The sequence below is a fragment of the Bos indicus x Bos taurus genome, chromosome 14, assembly GCF_003369695.1.
Source record: "Bos indicus x Bos taurus breed Angus x Brahman F1 hybrid chromosome 14, Bos_hybrid_MaternalHap_v2.0, whole genome shotgun sequence".
Taxonomy (NCBI): Eukaryota; Metazoa; Chordata; class Mammalia; order Artiodactyla; family Bovidae; genus Bos; species Bos indicus x Bos taurus.
Window position 1 is genome coordinate 61,926,131 of NC_040089.1, and position 21,340 is coordinate 61,947,470.

The following is a 21,340-nucleotide window of genomic DNA, read 5'->3' on the forward strand; positions in this document are numbered from 1 at the left end:
CAGTGCGGCTCTCAGGGCTTGTTGGACTTGGGAAGTCTACAGGCCTGGGGGCCCCTGCTCTGAGTCTGAACCCTCTCGATGGTGAGCATCTGCATCAGCGGTTCTCACCCCTGGCTCCCCAGGAAAAGAATGCTGATGCCTGGGATACCCCAGACCAGTGAAATCACCTGGAGGGAAGGGGGCCCGTGCTGCAACATTTGTGTGTTCTAAAGCACCCCCAGGTAATTTCAGTGTGCTGTCGGGGTTGAGAAATCCTGAGGGAAATCAATACAGCGTGTGATCAAAGAACAGAATAGGAAAGTATTTGAAATCTGAACAAAGGAGGATTTGCATCAGAGACCAGCTAATAAAAGCCGTCCAAGGCAGGATGGCTCCTGCAGCTGTGGCTGACAAATTCTTGGAAAGAATCCATCCGTCTGGGAACTGGCATGACTCGGTGCCCCGGGGGGCAGAGGATGGGACCCCGAGGCTCCAGGTCCCCTCTGGGCCACGGGGCTTGCTTCTCAGATCCACCTCTGTGCTGCCAGGCCCTGATGCTCTGTGAGCCTCTGTTCTTCCAGTCCAACTGGATTGCTTGCTGTTCCCAGAACTCGCCCGCTGTCTCCCCCTCCAGGTTTTGGTTCCAGGCATTTGTTTCCATCTGGAATGTCCTTTCGCCCATCTGTTCAAATCATTCCTGACTTCAAGGTCCCTGCCCTCATGCCAGCTCCACCAGGAAGCCTCCCCCTGGGGGCTTCTGTAAGCGCCTGTCCCTGCCACCACCCCACCCCCCAGCCCCACTTCCTGGTCTGTCACTGCCAGGGTGTGCCCAGGGTCGTCTCCCGGCTAGGCTGTGGATGCAGGAAGGGCGGGGGCTGTCAGCACAGGGACCCTCTGTGGCTTCTTCCTGCCCCGCCTGTCCCTGGGGGTGGGGGCGCCTTGCGTGGAGGGGCTGCACGCGTTTCCTGAATGCGACAGAAGTTGGCCCTGTTCCCAGGCAGGGTGGACAGTGACACAGATCAACCCTCTCCGCTCAGGCCCCTTGCTGCTAGTTCCGTGGTCCGGCCGCTCTATTTCCTGAGTGCCAGGGGGGGCTTGTGGTTAGCCGGCAGCGACAGGAATGAGCCGAGGCCAGGCCTTGACCCAGCACGTGGTGTCCCCAGCACCGGAGCAGCTCCCTCGGGGGAGGGGCGGGGGACGAGGGCGTGGAGGCCTGCATGCTGGTGCGGTCTCTTCCCACAGACACCCCTGCCCCCCACGAAGTCTTAAAGAGGGGGGGGAGGGTGGGACCCCGCCACTTCGGAGGGCCGTCGGGGGTCAGCGCTGGTGCCGCGGGGCCGCCTGCTCCTGGAGCCCACCCCCACCCCGGGTCCCGCGCCGCGGGATGTCCACGCCGCGATCGCGGAAGGGGAGGGGGTCCCGGAGGCGGCCCGTCCAGTGCCGGCGGTTGGGGGGCCTTGTTCCTTCCTGCGGTCGCCCATCGCCGGCTCACGCCGCAGGTGACCCCGGCAGCTTGCCAGTGGTCCCCGCTCCCCTCGGCCGCGCCCAGCCCAGCGCTCCCCCTGCCGCAGACGCCTCCTTGGGGTTTTCCGGCTCTGAGCGCCTCAGATGACCTCGCCGGCCGCCGGCCCGAGCCGCTCCCTCCTCCCGCCCTCCACCCCCCGGCTTCCCGCCTCCCGGGCCGCGCGGCAGGGCTTTCTGATGAGTCAGCGGGAGCTCGGGAGCCTCCAGCCGCGCCGAGGCATCTGCTCCGGTGACGCACCGTGACTCACGGGCGCCCGGGCAGCCGCAGTCCCCGAGCGCGCAGCGCCGAGTCGGGACGCCGAGCGCAGGCCCCCCACCCCCACCGGCCCCGGGCGGACCCCTCTCCGCGCCCCGCGCGGGGCAACGGGCTCCTCCCGCCTCTAGTTCCCTCCCCACCCCACCCCCGGTTCCCGCCCGCCTGCGGCGCTCTCCTCCCCGTGCCCCTCCGATCCTGGCCCCAGTCCAAGCTGACATCAGACGCTGGCCGCCCGGCCACCCTCTGAGTCAACAGTTTCCGAAGCCGAGCCCGCTGCCAGGGGCGGGGAGAAAGCGCTGCCTCCGGGGGAGGCGGAGGGGGCGGGGCGGCCGGGTCCGGCAGCCGCGGGAGGGTGGAGGTGGGTGGGGACCAGCGAAGCTTTTTTTTACAAGAAGTCACGGGGGTTGGGGGTGCGGGGGGCGGTTAGGGGGAACCGAGAGGGTGAAAACCACCCTGCAGAGCGGCCGGGGCGGAGAGGAAACCTGCGCCCAGAGCCACGTGCTGGAGCCGGCGCGGGGTGGGTGGCTCGCGGAGGCGTGGGGGAGGGAGAGGCCGCTGCTGGGAAAGGCCCCAGGCCACGTTTCTGGGGGAGGAGATGCGCCGCGAGTGGACACGCTCGGCCCAAGGCCAGCCGGGGACCTTCGTGTCTGGAGAGGGCGGCCCAAGATCCCTCTGATGGGAGCAGCTCTGGCCTAGCCTCGGACGGACGGCCCTGCCTGCTCAGGGATGGCCTTGCATAAATGCCCTGGCCTAAAGGAAATGGCAACCCACTCCAGTGTTCTTGCCTGGAGAATCCCAGGGACGGGGGAGCCTGGTGGGCTGCCGTCTCTGGGGTCGCACAGAGTCGGACAAGACTGAAGCGACTTAGCAGCAGCAGCAGCAGCAACCTGGTTGCCTCCTCTGACCGCGGTGGGATGGGGTTGAGGTTGAAGGGTCTTCTATCTCACCCCGCCCCTGCCCACCACCACCTCAAAGAGGATATCTGTCCAGGGGTCGAAGAATTTGAGAGACTGAGTAAACTGGGGGTGGGTGGCCATCCAGTGAAGGTGAGGAGAGTGGTAGGAAGAAAAAAAGGAAGCACAAAAAGAAGGAAGGAGAATCTTAAGAACCTGCCAAGGACGTAACTGCAATCCTTGGAAAGGTGAGTTTCCTGTTACCTGAGGTACTAGGCCAAAATCCTGAGGAGAGAAAATGGATTAGCTGCAGAAAGGAAGGTGGAGTCTGGGCTTTTTTTTGCTCTGGGTAAGAGGCTGGGCGATGGTCTGCCACTGTCTGGGTTCAGCAATCGCTTCGAGAGGCTGCCTCCTGTGGTTCTAGGATGTGAAAGTGAAAGTCGCTCAGTTGTGTCCCACTCTTTTCGACCCCATGGACTATGCAGTCCGTGGAATTCTCCAGGCCAGAGTCCTGGAGTAGGTAGCCTTTCCATTCTCCAGGGGATCTTCCCAACCCAGGGATCGAACCCAAGTCTCCTTCATGGCGGGTGGATTCTTTACCAGCTGAGCCACAAGGTTTTTAGGTTGCTCAAGGACAAAAGATCTTTTAAAGAGCACCCACTTGCACCTAGAAGTTCCCTGACCCTTTGCCCCGCCCTTGTCAGACAGGAAGGAATGGAGAGGAGCCAGGAAGACAGAAAGCCAGCAGACCTCCACAGGCGCCTGGGTTTCCTCCCCTCTGAGTCCACCTCATCTCACCCCACCCTATACAGCTGCCATGGGTGGGGGGCTTCCAGCTGGAATTCATTCTCAATCTCTTTTTGGGATTTGACTTGCCCTTCTTTCCAAAGCCACGGCTCAGCAAGTGATGCCAGCCCCAGGAGGGGATGTCCGGGTCTCATCTTGCAGCCAGAAGGAGCACAACAGCTGGGTGCCCAGAACCCATCCGGGTCTGTGCAGAGCTGTTTGTCAGTGCGGCCTCCCAGGACCACGTGAGCTGCCTCTCACCCTGTATGACCCTCTTTCAGACCCAGGCAGAGCAGAGCTCCCGGCCCCCTTCCCCTCGTGCCCAGCCTTCTCCCAAGTGTGCAGGCGGGTGGCTCATTCCTGCCGGGTCAAAACCACATTGAGCTGGACTCCTGGGAAGTTCTCTCTGGACCTCTGTAGAAGAGGTAAAAATGACAGCTTTTGGGAAACCAGGGGGTCTCATTTGCTGAGGTGGGTCAAGATGCAGAGCCCTGTGGCATCCAAGAGCAGAAGGACTGGCTGGGGATCCTCATGGGCGCTGTTAGTTAGGAGCAGAAGGTCCTGGGCCCTGGGTGTTTGCACTTCGGGGGAAGTTGGTGGGCTGGACCAACGGGGGTTTATCCTGGGAGCTGAGGCCAGGTGCAGCAGGGTGCTCTGGTCGGATACTGAAGTCAGAAACACTGCAACCCCCAACTTCCACTTTTTTTTTTTTTTCTTCATGCTGAGAACGCCCTTGGTAGGGGCTGCCTCCTCCACTGTTTCAGATTCTGCTTTCTCACGTGTGTGTCAGAGAGGCAGTTATCACCTCTGTCAATCTCTTTTCTCCCACTCCCTGATCTGTGTGCCTATGGCCCTTGGCAGCTGCACTGTCACCCTTCCCACGCTCTGCTTGGCCTGAGAGAGAGAGGTTTTGCTGTCTTCAGCTTCCCTCTCTACCCAGAGGCCTGCTGAAAAGGCCCAGAGTTTCATCTTTGCAACTCCTTCCTGGTGGAACGCGTGAGGAAGTGAATTAGCTGTCAGCTCCGTCCTCTTCTGCCCCACGCTTGGCCTGGCAGCCTCTTTCGTGTCTGAGGTCGCTTCCTGTTTGCTGTGTCTGCTGCCTCCATGAGATCCTCATCCTGAGTTTTGACCCACCCTGCCCTTTGCCTCACGACTCAGCTCAGCCTTTGTGACCCTGGCTTGTTCACCTGATGGACCCCTGGAAGCTGCTCAGCAGGAAGAGCCTATGTGCCTCTCCTTAGAACCTTCCCTATGGGCTTCTCTGGTGGTTCAGGCGGTAAAGGAGTGTGCCTGCAATGCAGGAGACCCGAGTTCAATCCCTGGATCGGGGACCCTGGAGGAGGGAATGGCAACCCACTCCAGTATTCTTGCCTGGAGAATCCCAGGGACAGAGGAGCCTGGCAGGCTAAAGTCCATGGGGTCACAAAGAGTCGGACACGACCGAGTGGCTAACACTGTCACCAGGCAGAGGGTCAATGGGGCCTAAGTGTACCTCACTAAAGGCAACCCGCCCACTGACTGTACCTGCGCACCCAGGAACGCGGGTGGCCCTAACTGAAGCTAACATGTCATGTGTAAATTCCGCAGTGCTACAACAGACAAAGTAGGGGCTGCCTTCCTTCACAAAACGTTTTCCAAGCGTGTTGTTGAATATGAGATTCCTCGTATGCATTTGGAGGACTCATTTTCCTCGCAACTTGTGGGGAATGGATATATTGAAAGTGAGATACGAAATTAGGAGACGAATTGGCAGAGATCAGTCTGTTTTCAGGGAGTCATGTAACCAAGTTCTGTATCACTGCACATGCCAGAAAAGTTGGAGAGGAAACCGAGCCAAACTAGGAACGTCTGCCTCAAAGGATTTGGCATAACTCCTCAAAACATCTGGCACCGCATGGTAGCATTCGTCATGCCACTGAAAAGCTAACCTCCAGTTGTCCTTGACCAGTGGAGCAGAGGGCCAGGAACCCTCTGTGTGAGAAAATGTGGTTCTAGCTTTGGTTTTTCCGTGTCTGAGCTCTACTACCTTGGGCCACCTGCTGATCTGTCTGTGCCTAGGTTTCTTCTGTAAAACAGAGATCCTTATACCTACTTCTTAGGGCTCTGTGGAGGACCAGAGGAAGTAGTTGACAGCTGGTGGGTGCCCAGTGTACACCTGAAACTACCACCACGTTGTAAACCAACTATACTCCAATAAAAATTAAGTGGTTTTTAGCTGTTGGGGGTAACAACTTCCTGAAGTGTATAATCTTCTCCTTTGGGATCCTTTAGGTCTAGGTTCTGTCCAGGGTCAAGAAAGTCAAATTGAGAGAATGTTGAGCTATTTTTCAGAAGCCACTGGCGCAAAAAGACCAACATCTCTAGGAGAGGTAAGGAATTTAAGAGCAGCACAATCTGCCAGCCAATGGTAGATTTCAGGCCTGAGAGAACCTGATAATGAATCATTCTGAGGCCCAATCAGTGACAAAGATGACCTTTGCCCAGACATTGGCATGTTTGAGCCTTTAATGCAGGAGGTGTTGAAAGAACCTAATAAATGCTTATTCACTGAGTAAAATCCAAGTTGAAGGAAAAGTGAAAAATATATATTCTGGGTATCCCTGTGCCAGGTGAGATGTGACCCTGAGGGAAAACACTAAATCAGACCCTGCTCCCGTGGGTCCCAGAGCCTTACACCGGGCCCTGGAGTCTTGCTTCTGAGAATGGGAGCAGATCACATTCCCAGGAAGGACAGATTGACGGGCTGCATTGAGCACCATTGGTAGAGGGAGTAAGAACTGCCCTTTGCACCTCACCTCAGCTCTTTCTGGGCTTCCCTGGTGGATCAGACAGTAAAGAATCTGCCTGCAATGCAGATAGACCCAGTTTTGATCCCTGGGTCAGGAAGATCCCCTGGAGGAGGGCATGGCAACCCACCCCAGTATTCTTGTCTGGAGAATCCCAAGGACAGAGGAGCCTGGCTGGCTACAGTCCATGGGGTGGCAAAGAGTTGGACATGACTGAGTGACTAACACTTTCCCTTTCAGCTCTTTCTAGCCCATCTGACACCAGTCCAGAGAATGTATAGTATATTCTCCTAGGACTCCATAACCAAGGAACCACAAACTGGGTGTCTTAAAACAACAGAAATGTATTTGCTCAGAATTCTAGAGGCTGGAGTTATCTGCAGGGCCCTGCTCCCTCTGAGACTCTGGGTAGAATCCCTCCTTGTCTCTTGCAAGGAAGGTCCCTCACTCGAGTTCAGGGCCCGGCATGAGGCTCTGGAACCCATCACCCACTGGAGCAGGGTCTGACTTAGTGTTTTCCCTCAGGGTCACATCTCACCTGGCACAGGGGTACCCAGAATATAAACTCGGCACTTTTCCTTCAAATTCTTGGATTTGACTCAATGAATAAGCATTTATTAGGCTCTTTCAACACATCCTGCAATCCTTGGCATTCCTTGGCCTGCAGCTACTTCACCCCATTCTCTGCCTCTGTTAGCACATGGCGTTCTGTGCGCATCTTCACGTGGCGGTCTCTTTATTAGAACCCCAGTCACACTGAATAAGGGCCCACCCTAATAGCCTCTTCTTTGTTTTTTTTAAAATATTTATTTCTGTTTATTTGTGCATGCTAAGTCGCTTCAGTTGTGTCCAACTCTTCGCGACCCTATGGACTGTAGCCCGCCAGGCTCCTCTGTCCGTGGGATTCTTCAGGCAAGAATACTGGAGTGGGTTGCCATGTCCTCCTCCAGGGGATCTTCCTGATCCAGGGATCAAACCCACGTCTCCTATGTCTCCTGCATTGGCAGGCGGGTTCTTTATCTCTGGCGCCACCCTATTTGGCTCCACCGGGTCTTAGTTGTGGCACACAGGGCCTTTAGTTGCAGCATGTGGGATCTAGTTCCCTGACCAGAGATCAAACCAGGCCCCCTGCATTGGCATCACGGAGTCTCAGCCACTGGACCATCAGAAAAGTCCTCCAATCACCTCTTATTAATTTAATTACACCAGCAAAGACCCTGTTTCCAAATAAGGTCACATCCACAGGTACTGGCCGGGGGGAGGGTGTTTAGGATTTCACAGTATCGTTCTAAGGGAAAACAGTTCAGCCTGTAACATGTGGTAAGAGTGATGCCTTTGATAAACGGGCTGCTGCACAGGCCAAGAGGGTAGTCAACATGGGTGTCTTGCCCTGTGCCAGCAAGGGGGCAGATAGAAACAGCAAGTTAGCATCCACCTGTCAGGAATCTCAGGAACACTTATATCCTTTAATCCAGCGATGCACCACTAGGAATCCAGCTGGAGAAAAGCATCAAAAATGTCGTAAAACTTAATGCACAGAGGTCTTCTCAGTGTTGTTTACTAGAAACAACTTCAACGTCCAACAGTTAAGGATGGTTATTAAAATAAGCCGCATCCTACGTGAGGGGGTGCTAATAGCTTTTAGAAATGATATTTCCAGGAAAAAAATTTTGAAACATGGAAAAAATGAAATGATATATTCCGTATGTTGTCAAATTTATTTAAAAAATGGACACGGAAGAAAAGAATCAATATAATGTTAACAGTCTCCCCCCTTCTTAGGAGAGATAATGAGTGATTTTTTTAAAAATTATTATTATGGAGCTATATATGTTCTCTGCATTAGCTTGATAACCAAGGAGAAAAAAGCCCTAATGTTATTTTAAAAATAGATATATAAATAGTTTCCTGGAATATACATTCCAGGAAAGTTCTAGCTGGGAGGAGAGTAGCAGCTGCTGGGTGTCCTGCTGATTTCTGTGTTTATAAGCCACAGCCGTAACCTCTCTAGAATTTCTCAACATGTAGCTGGATGGCTCCTTGCCTCAGAATTACCCATGATGCTTATTTAAAAATGCAGAATTCTAGGCCCCACCCCAGGCCTACTAAACTGGGCCCAGGAATTTGCATTCTTACAGGCTCTGCGCACTTGAGTTTGAATTCCCTTTATCTTAGAGGCTAGGGATACCCACTCATCAGTAATCCAGCATGGATCCAGCATGGTTTCTCACATCAGTCGTTTTGAGGAATAAAACCAAATAAACAGGGAAGTTATTCTTTTTATAAAGTTCACTCTTGGTTCTCCCTAGAACAGGAAGCTGCACACCAAATATTCAAAACAATAGAAAATTCATAATTATATTTTATTTTGGAATTAAGCAACAGCAGGTGGTGTGTCTTAATTTATGTTAGGCAAATAATGAAAACGAGTTAACATTCCAGACTCTAGCCTGGTAAGTGATTAAGTGTTAGTCCCTCAGTCGTGTCCAACTCTGCAGCTCTGTGGATTGTAGTCCGCCAGGCTCCTCTGTCCATGGGATTTCCCAGGCAAGAATACTGGAGTGGGTTGCCATTCACTTCTTCAGGGGATCTTCCTGACCCAGAGATTGAACCCAGGTCTAACCGGCATTGCAGGCAGATTCTTTACTGTCTGAGCCACCAGGGAAGCCCCTGACCTAGGATGGAATTAAGAAAAGCAGTTGCAGGAGAATGCCGGCCCACAGGAAAAGCTTTGCCCTATTACCAAGCATGTATTCCACATGCCGTTAGTTCAGCATCGTAATTATAGATGTGATCACTTTTAACTCACAACCTGAAGCTGAAGCTCTAATACTTTGGTCACCTGATGGGAAGAACTGACTCATTGGAAAAGACCCTGATGCTGGGAAAGATTGAAGGCAGGAGGAGAAGGGGACGACAGAGGATGAGATGGTTGGATGGCTTCACCGACTCGATGAACATGAGTTTGAGTAAGCTCCGTGAGTTGGTGATGGACAGGGAAGCCTGGTGCGCTGCAGTTCATGGGGTCGCAAAGAGTCGGATGCGACTGAGCGACTGAACTGAATGGTTTAGGGGAACGATATTAGAAGACGGAAGGTTCTCCACTTTGAGGTGTGTGCCAGCTTAGGGCAGGGGCTGGCTGAGAACACCCTCCGGGTCCTGTAGGCTGTGACTTGTCCAGACCCAGAGGAGCTGTAGCTTCGGGTGGGGGGAGAGAAAGGAGGCAGCTGTGCAATTAGCCATCTTGTCAGTAGGTGAAACTCAACACCACAGGAGGCAAGCATTCAGGGTATTAGTCCACACTGTTGCTTCAGGGAGAAAAGATGAGCCACCGGGAGAACGAAATATCCCGAGAATGAAGACAGCCATGATTAAAAAAAAAAAGGAACTGAGAGCTCCAGCAGCTGTGGAGCTCTGCCTCAGCCTGGAAGGGGCGTGGCCCCTCCCAGGGCCCTCTCTAGAATGATGGCTTCAGGAAGCAGGTCGCCCTGTGCCTGACCCGACCTGTTTGGGTGGGAGGAGGGCAGAGGTTGGGGGGGGTGGGGCGGGCAAAAAAATCGGCAAAGTGCGTGGCCATCTTTCAATAACACCTTCCGATTGTGCTGTGTCGTAATCCCCAGCGCTCTGGCCTGAGTGGATGGGAAATGAGAGCTGGGTGGGCAGGACCCTCGTCCACTCACCAACTCTGGTAGGCCCCCAGCCTTCGGGCTGAGAGTAGGGCGCTGGGGAGGCCGGGCCAGACAGACCTTCTTCCCTGCGGCAATGGGAGGGAGCGCAGGAAGTCCTCCGAAAGGGTTAGGGCCCATCGAGGGAAAGAAATGTCAAAGGAAGCCCTGTATCTTTCATACAACGTGTAATTAACTCTCAACAGAAAGTGCCACGAATTCATAATGGGATCTGACAGCGAAGGAGGAAGACTCCGACAAGCATGAGATTTGTCGTGGGTTTTTTTTTTTTTTTTTAAATTTTTTAAAGGAACACGAACGGTTGCAGCTATAATCGTGGACCTCCTCCGGTGATAGTGTCTCCCCAGCAACGAGCCGGATGGTGCTGTGTCCTGCCTGACCCGGGCAGAGTGAACAGGAAGCGACGGTGCTCAGGGGGTGGGGGCCGTCCGCAGCCACCTCGCTGTCTGCCTGGGGAGCCAGCCCCAGAGCCCTCTCCTGGCCAGGAGCCGTCCTCGGAGTCATCCCAGGTCTCCAGCCAGCAGCTCCTGAGGTTGCCCTTCCGGCGGAGCCCAGGCCTCCTCCCTAGTGCCCTGCCCTCCGCTGGGCGGCTGCAGGCTGTGAGGAAGGGTGGGGCAGCTAGAGAAGAAAGGCAGGGAGCCCCTGGGTGGGGTGGCTGCAGGTGGGCAGGGCCTGGGCAACCGCCAGAACAAACCAGGGCCAGCGTTCTCCCCCCTGGGCACAAAGGGCTCAGTGTGAGGGACACACCCGTCCCGTGTGCAAGCGGGAGGCTCACGTTTCCTGACAGAGGAGGAGGCCCGTTCCCAGATCGTCCTGGGTGTGGCCTGGAGGCTGAAGCCTGCTGGGCAGGCGCCACCCCCCAACCACCGCCCCACCGTGGACTCCTGGTGACCCGTCTGGGTGGCTTCAGCCCTCCTTATCCTCTGGTCTGCACATGAGGATGGAGAAAGGCCTGGACAGGCCGCTTAACTCCACAGGACATGGGCATCTGCCTTTTCTTCCTCTGAGAAAGAGCCTTCTTAGGTCCACTCCCCTCCCCCACCACAGACACACTAATGTGTGCGCTCACACACACACACACACATTCATTAGCTCCCAGTTTAAATGAGAGAAGGTCCTGCCCAACCATAGTCGACTAGTCAACTCTATTGTGCAGACCCTTCCACTTCCCCCAAGCCATTGCCTCAAGAAGTTAAGACTAGGCCCCAAAGAAGTCAGGCCTAGCCACATGTAACAAGAACCGTTGTACTGACCACAGTACATCTTTGCTGATGCTCACAGATCCCCTGGGGCGGCTATGCCTTGCCATTGAAAAGGATGGGTCACTAAGTTACTGAAATCTTCCCTGGGCCTGGTGGGCTTTGGGTTTTACAATGAAAGAGTTGGTAAATCAACTCTACTCCAATAAAAAAGGTAAAAAATCAAATGAAAAAAAGTTAAGAGAATACTTTTTCTACGCTCTCTCATCAGTCAGTCAGGCCAAGAGCCACAGGGTCGCAGGGCGGTCCGCACAGCTCCTGCAACCCTACTGCATCGGGTGGGCCCTGCGGCCTCTGCAAGCAGGAGGGGCGGGCGTGGTCCTCTGACCACCACTGAAGCCAGTAGTAGTGGATGAGAAGCGGGCAGTCTTGGAACGCAGGGCTTTTCTCTGTCCTGTGTTGTGAACTATGAAGAGGACATTCATGTACTGAACATATATTTCTTGGGCGCCCATCTAGGTGCCAGAAAAGAAACAACAGTTCCTGCTCTCAGGAGCTTACATTTGACACAAAAGCCTGGGAGCTTCTCTGCACTCATTTCCTATAGCTGCTCTAACAAAGCACCACAGATTGGGTGGCTTAAGCAACAGAAATGTTATTTTCTCACAGTTCTAGACATTAGCTATCTGAGATCAAGGTCTTGGCAGGGTTGGCTCCCTCTGAGTCACCCCGATTTCTTTCTGCGTCTTCACACGGCGTTCTCCCCGTGTGTCTGTGTGTCCAAATTTCCCCTTTTTATAAAGATACCACTCATATAAAATTAGAGCCCACCCTAATGGCCTTCAGAAAAGGCAATGGCACCCCACTCCAGTACTCTTGTCTGGAAAATCCCATGGATGGAGGAGCCTGGTAGGCTGCAGTCCATGGGGTCGCTCAGAGTCGGACACGACTGAGCGACTTCCCTTTCACTTTTCACTTTCATGCATTGGAGAAGGAAATGGCAACCCACTCTAGTGTTCTTGCTTGGAGAATCCCAGAGACGGGGGAGCCTGGTGGGCTGCTGTCTATGGGGTCATACAGAGTTGGACACGACTGAAGCGACTTAGCAGCGGCAGCTGCAGCAGCTAATGGTCTTACTGATTATCTCTGGAAAGACTTTATCCTCAACCAAGGTCACGTTCTGAAGTACAAAGGGTTAGGACTCCAGTGTGCTTTCTTCTCTGGGAGGTGGACACAATTCAATTCATAACAACCTCTACAGAGACGTATAGGAAAGTATGAAGGCGAGTCAGTTGCCTTTGAGGTGCCTGCAGTCTCCTACTTCTTCAAGGTCTCTGGTGAATGTATCTGATTGGTGGAACCTGGGTCATGAACCTGTTCCGTGCTGCAGGGCAGGCTGGGAAATTCAGTTTCTGGCTTCTCATCTTGGGGAGGATGGGCATCTAATGTGGGATTTTACCCAAATACAGGAAGAGCATTCAAAGGATTCATGGAAAAGTGTCCACAAAGCACAAGAGGAATCTACTATGTAGGTGCTTTCAGATTTCCTCCAAGGGGACCCGAACGCAGAGGATGAGAACAACCATGTTGCTGTTTTGTCTCCCCTTTAGTGCCTGGTGTTGTGTGCTGCCCACTGCAGAGACCAAACACTGGTGACCACAGAAGACATCTGGCAAGTCTAGAAAATGGTGAACAGCTAACGTTTAGTAAGCATTTACTATGTGCCAGGAATTTTTCTGAGCTCCTTACATGCTCCTTACTTGCCTCATTTCATCCTTGAAGCAGCCTTAGGAAGCAGAGCTGATGATTACCTCCCTTTCACAGGTAAGAAAATGGAGATACTGAGAGGTCAAGCAAGCACTTGGTGAGAGAGTCAGGGTTAGAACCCAGCTATTTCAATCTCAGACTAGGAGCTTAGCCACTTTGCTCCCTAAGAGATGGAAGAAGATGATGCAAGATGGGGGAAAACCTCCCGGCTAGGCTGTGGGGCAGGTGGGTGAGTGCTATTAAGTCATTTGCCCAGGTGGCAACCTGGAGGCTCACCAGAGCCACCCCTGGGTGGCAGATACATTGTCTCACGCTCTCTGTGAGCCAAGGTGGGTGTGATGTCGGTGTGAGACACTCCTGACAAAGTCCTCGGGAATCCTGGGAGGGAGGCGTGGGAGGAGGCAGTGGGGAGGAGGGAGGGAGTGGTGCAGGCTGGCCCAGGAGGCCCTGCCTGGCGTGGCTGAAGACAGCTTGCGTCAGAGGATGCTGGGCAGGGCAGGCACTGGCTCCCCTGTGAGGCAAAGAGGCCCCAGGCTGGGCCCTTGCCAGGGTGCTGCCTGGAGAGGACTGGATGTTCCCAAAGGTTCTTCCCCAGGGACCCAGAGGAACAGATGGGTCTTGGAGGGGCCAGGGGGCTGCCAGGGCAGACCCTCAGTGTTAAGAGCCTCTGTATTGCATTAGGGGCTTCCCTGGTGGCTCAGACAGTAAAAAAATCTGCCTGCAGTGCAGGAGACCTAGGTTCAATCCCTGGGTCAGAAAGAGCCCCTGGAGAAGGGAATGGCAACCCCCTCCAGTATTCTTGCCTGGAAAATCCCATGGACAGAGGAGCCTGGCAGGCTACAATCCACTGTGTTACAAAGAGTCGGACACGACTGAGTGGCTAATACTTTATCAGGTCCCTGCCGGGCTTCTCTGGTGGCTCAGATGGTAAAGAATCTGCCTGCAGTGTGGGAGACCCTGGTTTGATCCTTGGGTCAGGAAGATCCTCTGGAAAAGGGAATGGCAACCCACTCCAGTATTCCTGCTTAGAGAATCCCAGGGACAGAGGAGCCTGGCAGGATACAGTCCGTGGGGTTGCAAAGAGTTGGACACGACTGAGCGACTAACACACACTCAGGTCCCTGCCGTGATGCCCAGAGGCAGAGACCTGGAACCTCTGTACCTATGTCTACCCCTGTGCCATTGGATGTTGCAATGTTGCTACTTGGAGTACTGTGGGTAGGGGCGGGGTTGGGGGTTGTGGGGAAAGGAACAGGAGACAAAAGTGAATGAGACACATTTGCAAAGCCCCAAGCATGCCTCACTGGAGATCTTCTCTGACCCTGGCCCTTAGGACATTCCAAGTCCAGAGAGTAATTTCAACAGTGTCCACACACAAGGGGTGTCTGTCATTCACCTGTGAGCTCCCCTTTTGAGAGAGATGGGACCAACCTAGCAGCCTCCCTTTTCAAAGGGAAACAGGGTACATGGTGGAAGGTGGGCTTTTCTTAAAAGCAACAGAAGAGAAAGGTAAAGAGTATTTTCCTTTAGCACCGATAATAAGGTAAGAATAGGATGCTTTCCTATATACTAGCAGGGCATTTCCAAAACATACCAGAGTAACACAAGTAAGAAAGAAATGTGCAGGTAAAGAAATTATCCATTGGAAGTTTTTGATTTTTAAAACTTTTTGGAGGTTTTTATTACAGTAGGTGACTGTGAGATGAAATCATTTAGTCATGTCCAGCTCTTTGTAACCCCCTGGACTGTACCTCTGTTCATGGGATTCTCCAGGCAAGAATACTGGAGTGGGTTGCCATTCCCTTCTCCCAGGGATCTGGGTCTCCTGCATTGCAGGCAGACTCTCTACTGTCTGAGCCAGTTAATAAAATAGATGAGCTTCAAAAATGTTTACAAACATCAGTGATATTCCAGAGTTTTAAGACCAGGTTAAATCCACAATAACATGAAAAATAACCAGGGTGCCCTAAGGTTCAAATATCTCCTCCCAGATAAGAAGCAGAGAAGGGGGATATTCGTAGAATTTGAAGAATGAGGTGGGGCCGGGTTGCCAGATGAAACACAAGGAGGCCTGTTGCATGTAAATTCTAGATAATACAACGAGCATTTTGTTAGTATGAGAGCATGGTCCAAATATTGCATGGGACAGACCTATATGAAAAAAAAATATTCATTGATGAACTGAGATTTAAATTGAGCTGGCCATCATGTATTTTCAGTTGCTCAATCTGGCCACCTTGGATGGGCCTCCCATCCACTCCAGTAGGCGAAGGCGGAGAAGTGACTTCTGGAAAAGAGCCTGGCTTGTTTGCCTGGTGCCTGGTGTCGGGGACTCCAGGGAGACCAGGCCTCTGGCTCCAGGCCTGCCTCCCAGGGCCCTGGGAAAAGGCCCTGGGCCTCTTCTCGGAGCTCTGGCTCCCTGGAGGGAATAGGCAGGGCCCAGCAGCTGCAGAAGGAAGCCTGGAAAACAACCTGGAAACAGTTCAGGCTTCTCTGGGCAGCTGCCAACACATCTCCAAGTGCGCCAGGGCCCCCGACCACACCGCAGGCCACCTCCCGTGGGCCTGAGAGGTCGCCCTGACCCCCTGGAGTAGAGTAACACTGAGCCACACCGCAGCTGACCCGGCAGACGGGCCAGCCTGCACTGACCTCTCCTTCAGGCCCGACGCTGACTTGCCCCCACGTTCTCTGGGGCTGAGGTCATCGAATGCCCGTGGGCCTTTCCTGCAAGGCTGCCATGCCAATCTGTAGGCATTCACTGGGCGACTAGTTGTGTGTGCTGCCCACAGGTACCCTGGGGAGGGGTCTGCTCCCCAGGATTCTGGGAAACCCCTGAGTGAGGGTCCTGTGATCTCTCCTCTGAAGGTGAATGGAGCCTGCCTGCCTGAGGCCTCTGGGCCAGCCAAAGACCCTCCAGCCCCTCAGGCCCCCTGCTCTGCTAGCCCTGCTCAGGGGCCTTCCTCCCAGAGCTGTGTGGGAGCGGTGTTTGTGTCCTTTCCCAGCGAGCAAGGAGGGGAGAGGGTGGGAGGAAGAGGGGCAGGCCTGCCTTGGGAAGTTTAAGCTTGAAATGTTGGATGGGAGCACTCCCTGGGGTGCTGAGAAAGGAAGGAATGGACAGCTTATGAGAGAGCCTGGCTTTGCTAAGTATCTCCTGTGAGGTGCTTTTAGTCCCATTTTTACAGAAGATGAAACTGAGGCCCAGAGAGGTCATGGAATCTCTCTCAGGTCACACAGAAATGCCAGCCTCAGGATTCCCAGCCAGACCTCTCTGAGTGTTAAACCTGGGTCCGTTCTGTGCCTCTTTGCAGCCCGGGAGAGTTCCGATCTAGTTCAGGAGGAAATATCTACTGTCAACTCTGTTTTTCTACTGTGTTAGGTTCCTGCCTCCTCTGCTACCCCCAAGACTTGGCTCATGACTGAAATTTCGACAAGAAAAAAATGCTGAAAGGAAACAGCTGAACTTCTCTGTGTCCACACCAGGAACCCCATCTCCTGGGCTCTCAACCCTCCTCTCACAGAGCCAAGTGACCTCTTGGGCAAGACTGTGGTGGTCTCGGCAGTACTTTGGGGATTGTCCCTGGTCCCTGCTCTCGGATGGCTCACTTGGTAATTCCTGACAGACTGCAAACCAGCCTCTCAAACTCAGCCTGTGTGGTTGGTTGAGTTTGGTTAAACTGGAGGATATAGGCCGCCATGATGCCCCACGCCTACCCCCCCAGGTGACACTGTGACTTGTCCCTGCCCCCTTAGCCTTTCTTAGATGTCTCCCATAGAGGGCTCAAGCCTTCATTATCTTGGGCATTTCTCAGAGTGTCTCTAGCACTCCAGCCCCCTTGGGCCACCATTCCACCCCCTCAGCACCTCACAGCAGTAGGATGACAAGAAACGTCTGAGTATGGTGGGGAGAGCGTGGGGGCTGGGAGGTGAGAGGGAAGGCTCTGTTTCTTCCAGTCATGAGCTTCCTCTATTGACTCACGCATATGTGTTGGCTGGATGGGGAAACATGGGAGGAGATGGAGGCTGGACGTGGTAATACCAGCCCAGTGGCTCTTGGCTCCAAGTCTGCTCACAGATGTTTGTTAACCAGACGTCGTTAGAAAGGACTTCCAAGCTCTACTTGCACCTCCTCTGCTGAGGGTTGACTCAGTAGCATTTCTCAGAAGCCCCTTTCTTCTGTCACAGCTTGCAACTCCTCTGAGACTCCAGAAACATCCAGCCTACGCAATGTCTTTTCTTGACTGAAGTGTGGCTGTTGGAACCGTACTGCCTGGGTTCCCATCCTGGCTCTGAACCCTCTCAGACTTGGGGGTGATCCTCAATCCCTCTCTGCCTCTGATCCCTTGCCTCTAACCTGGGGATGAGAGCAACTATAGCCTGGAGTTGTTGAGATTGCAATGTTGTCAGCTGTAAAAGACTTAAAATAGTACCTGGTATATGGTAGGTGCTATGGAAGTATTAGCAGCTGTCTTATTATTACTATTATGATTATTTTTCTGTCTCCTCTGCCCTTTCCTTCCATGTCTCCAGTCCAGTCTTTATCGATGCACTGTCCTCCAAAGCCTTGGCGGGCTGGCTGGGCAAAGCTGTCCTTACGGGTGGTGTAAGGGCCTTGGAAGGCTGGAGACTCTCCCATGGAGATGAACATGTGCCTCTGAGAAGGTGTGGGGACCCCTGCAGATGGTTCTGAGGTGGGAAGGAGCAAGTCACCCTCTGCTGTACTGAAAGGAGTACAGCTGCCTAGAGCAAGGGGCGTGTCTCCTGGTGGTGAGGGAACTTTGGTTTGGGTCCAAATAGTTCAGAGAAAAACGCATCAGTCAGAGGACTTCTGAGTGTATCCAGATGGAGGTGAAGCCACACACCTGGTCTCACCTGGGATGAAACTGTGGAACTCCGATGGAATTCCAACCCAGCCCAAACTCTGATTGAGATTTGAACCCATGAGCTGGGACTTGAACCCACTGTCTTTTCATTGAAATCACACACCTGGTCTCAGGACTTAATGAAGATCAGGTTCTTTGTGTCTCGGTGTAGAAAGAATTCATTGAGAGGCAAAGTGATAAGTAAGAAGTGTCAATAGATTTATTGAGAGAGGTACACACTCCACAGACAGAGTGTGGGCCATCTCAGGTGGCAAGAGGCCCCAAAACAAGTGGTTAGTTTTTATGGGCTGGGTAAATTCTTAGGCTAATGAGTGAGAGGATTGTCCAACCGTTTTGGAGAAGGGGTGGGGATTTCTAGGAACTGGGCCACGGCCCACTTTTTGGTCTTCTGTGGTCGGTCTAACAGTCACAGCAGCAGTGGGTGCGTTGTTCAGCATATGGATATATTACAGTAAGTGTATAATGAGGCTCGAGGTCTACTGGAAGTCAAACCTTCCACCATTCTGGGTCTAGTAGATTCTAATCAGTTTATGTTGTATCCACAATGACTATGTCATTCTCTTAAAGGTTATATCCTGCCCCCTTCCCTCCTGTTTCAGAGGTTACAATTAAGACACTCATACAGTAGGACTCTAGTGGGTTGGTGGGTGGCTCCCCAAGAAATATGTCCATGTTCTAGCCCCCAAAACCTGTGAATGTGACCTTGTTTTTAAAGAGTCTTTGCAGATATCATTAAGAATCCTGAGATGAGGTCATCCTGGATTATTTGTCTGTGTCCTAAACCCAAGGACAAATGTCCTTGTAAAAAGTAGAAGAGGCGAATTCGCAAACACAGAGGAGAAGGCCAAGTGAAGACAGAGGCAGAGTCTGAAGTTCTGCAGCCAAAGCAAGCTTGGAGCCACCAGAGGCTGGAAGGGAAGCTTTGGAGAAAATGCAGCCCTGAGGACAACTTGACCTTGGATTGTTTTTTGCTCCCAGAACTGTGAGAAAAATTCATTTCTGTTGTTTAAAGCCACCCAGTTTGTGGTAATTTGTTTCAACAGTTACAGGAAATTAATAACAAGGACCAACTGCAAACCACAGCCTATCTGTACCCCAAAGGGAAAGGAAAAGATAAGGGGCCATGGTTTGAAGTGGTGAAGGCAGAGAGAAATGAAACTCAAAGGGTCGATGAAGGACTTTGGTCGACTGCCGCATGTGCTGGAGCAGGTTGTGCACCGCACAACCGTGGATGTTATATACCACATGCTTGTAGATCTGAGTATCTGCTTGGTTTTTCCCTGCAGTGGTCAGTCAGGTGTCTTAAGGAAGGGGTGCCTCTTACTAAAACATACAAAATTACCCTATGGCCTTGTTGGTGTTAGTGAGAAACATCTAGATAGCCCTGTCCAGTGGAACTTTCTGCAAAGATGGAAATGTTATGCTGTAATTATTGTTGTTCAGTCACTTGGTCAAGTCCAACTCTTTGTAACCTCATGGACTGTAGTACACCAGGCTCCTCTGTCGTCCACTGTCTCCCAGGGTTTGCTCAAATTCATGTCCATTGAGTCAGTGAGGCTATCTAATCATCTCATCCTCTGCTTCCTCCTTCTCCTTTTGCTCTTGATCTTTCCCAGCATCAGGGGCTTTTCCAATGACTCAGCTCTTCGCCTCAGGTGGTCAAAGTATTGGAGCTTCTGCCTCAGCAACAGTCCTTCCAGTGAGTATTCAGGGTTGGCTTCCTTTAAGATGGACTGGTTTGATCTCCTTTCAGTCCAAGGGACTCTCAAGAGTCTTCTCCAGCACCAAAGTTCAAAAGCATTAATTCTTTGGCACTTATGGGACCATCCAATAGCACAGCCATGAGTCACATGTGACCCTTGAGTACTCTGAATGTGGCTTGTGGAACCGAGGAGCTGAGTTTTATTTTAGTTAATGTAAACTGTAAACGCCACATGTGGCTGGGGGCTACCATATTGGACACGCAGCCCCAGGTCAAGAAAATGGAAGCTCCCTACTGCTCAGTGCAGAATTTAATCACCAAAAGCAGGGCCACTATTCACTTAATACTATCCATGGGTCCCTCTGCAACTTAGTCCCTGTTGCGTGGAGGCAAGGGAGTCAGTCAGGGACCAAGGTGGTGGGAGAGGTGGTGACAGACAGTGAGGAGAGCCTGGGAGTATGACAAATACCTAACCAGACTGAAGCAAGGGTCCAAAAGCAGACGGGGGTCTAGAGAAACGCCTGCCCAAGGAGGTTAAGAGATTTCTCTCTAAATTGCTGTCTTTCCCTACCCTTAGTCACCCTTCATGAACTTGTCAGTCCTGAAGTTAGCAGAACTCTTTAGAACCTTTTTTTTTTTTTTTTTGGTTGCACCAGACAACTTGGGAATCCCCTGTAGCTCAGATGATAAAGAATCTGCCTGCAATGCAGGAGACCTGGGTTCAATCCCTGGGTTCAATGTCTGGGTCAGGAAGATCCCCTGGAGAAGAGAATGGCAACCCATTCCAGTATTCTTGCCTGGAAAATGCCATGGACAGATAAGCCTGGCGGGCTACAGTCCATGGGGTCGCAAAGAGTTGGACGTGACTGAGAATGTACAAACGCACACTGCGAAGGAAGAAAACAAATCTCAAATTCCGTTTTTTAGGTAAATGTGATACAAATCGATAGAGATGATAAAGACTGTGCAAAGAAGAAAACCAAAGACCAATATCACTAATGGATGGGTGCAAATATACTTAAAAAAGAAAAAAAGCACATGAGCCTACTCTCACAGGGCTTAGTTCAGTTCAGTTGCTCAGTTGTGTCCGACTCTGTGACCCCATGAACCGCAGCACACTAGGCCTCCCTGTCCATCACCAACTCCCGGAGTCCACCCAAACCCATTTCCATTGAGTCAATGATGCCATCCAACCGTCTCATCCTCTGTCGTCCCGTTCTCCTCCTGCCCCCAATCTTTCCCAGCATCAGTGTCTTTTCTAATGAGTCAGTTCGTCACATCAGGTGGCCAGAGAGATATAGAATCACACAGGAAATGGTATTAGCATGTCTGTAGCATCCATACAGCAGGAGATGCAGCTGTTGAAAAAAATTTTATTAAGAGGTTGTTAATTTGACAAAAAGCAGATCATAAAATAGAATTATAGTCTTTCATTTTTTAAATAAAAATATATCTATAGTCAAAGAAAAAAATGTCTGGAGGGATATATCCCAACGTCTATGATGTCAGGGCTCATCAGCCAAAGGACGCCAGGAACACATGTGTAATGGGGTTTATGGGCAGTGAGGGGCATCTCAAGAAGAAGCTGCTAGAAAGGAATTAGTATCAGGTTTCAGCTTGTGGTCATTGCCTTGGGGGATGGTTCAGGTAAGCGGGGCTTTGCTCTGGACTGGATGCTGCTGGGAAGTGGGGGTAATTTTATGACTCGTCTTAATAATTCGCATCAAGATGAATGGAATGAGGTTATAATTGGTAATAACAAAACAAAAACAGCAGGGACTTCCGCAGTGCTCCAGTGGCTGACTACACACTCCCAATGCAAGAATCATGATCCCTGGTCAGGGAGCTAGATCCCACATGCCACAACTAAGGAGCCCACAAG

The 21,340-nt window shown here is 52.3% G+C and overlaps 1 long non-coding RNA gene across 1 annotated transcript; it reads left to right on the forward strand.

Annotated features, from left to right (window-relative positions):
- The first annotated feature begins 2,254 nt into the window (after nucleotides 1-2,254).
- LOC113904359 lies at nucleotides 2,255-19,250 on the forward strand. Its single transcript, XR_003514494.1, has 3 exons — nucleotides 2,255-2,900; nucleotides 12,720-12,933; nucleotides 16,253-19,250. It is a non-coding gene; the product is annotated as an uncharacterized LOC113904359 (long non-coding RNA).
- The last annotated feature ends 2,090 nt before the right edge of the window (nucleotides 19,251-21,340 follow it).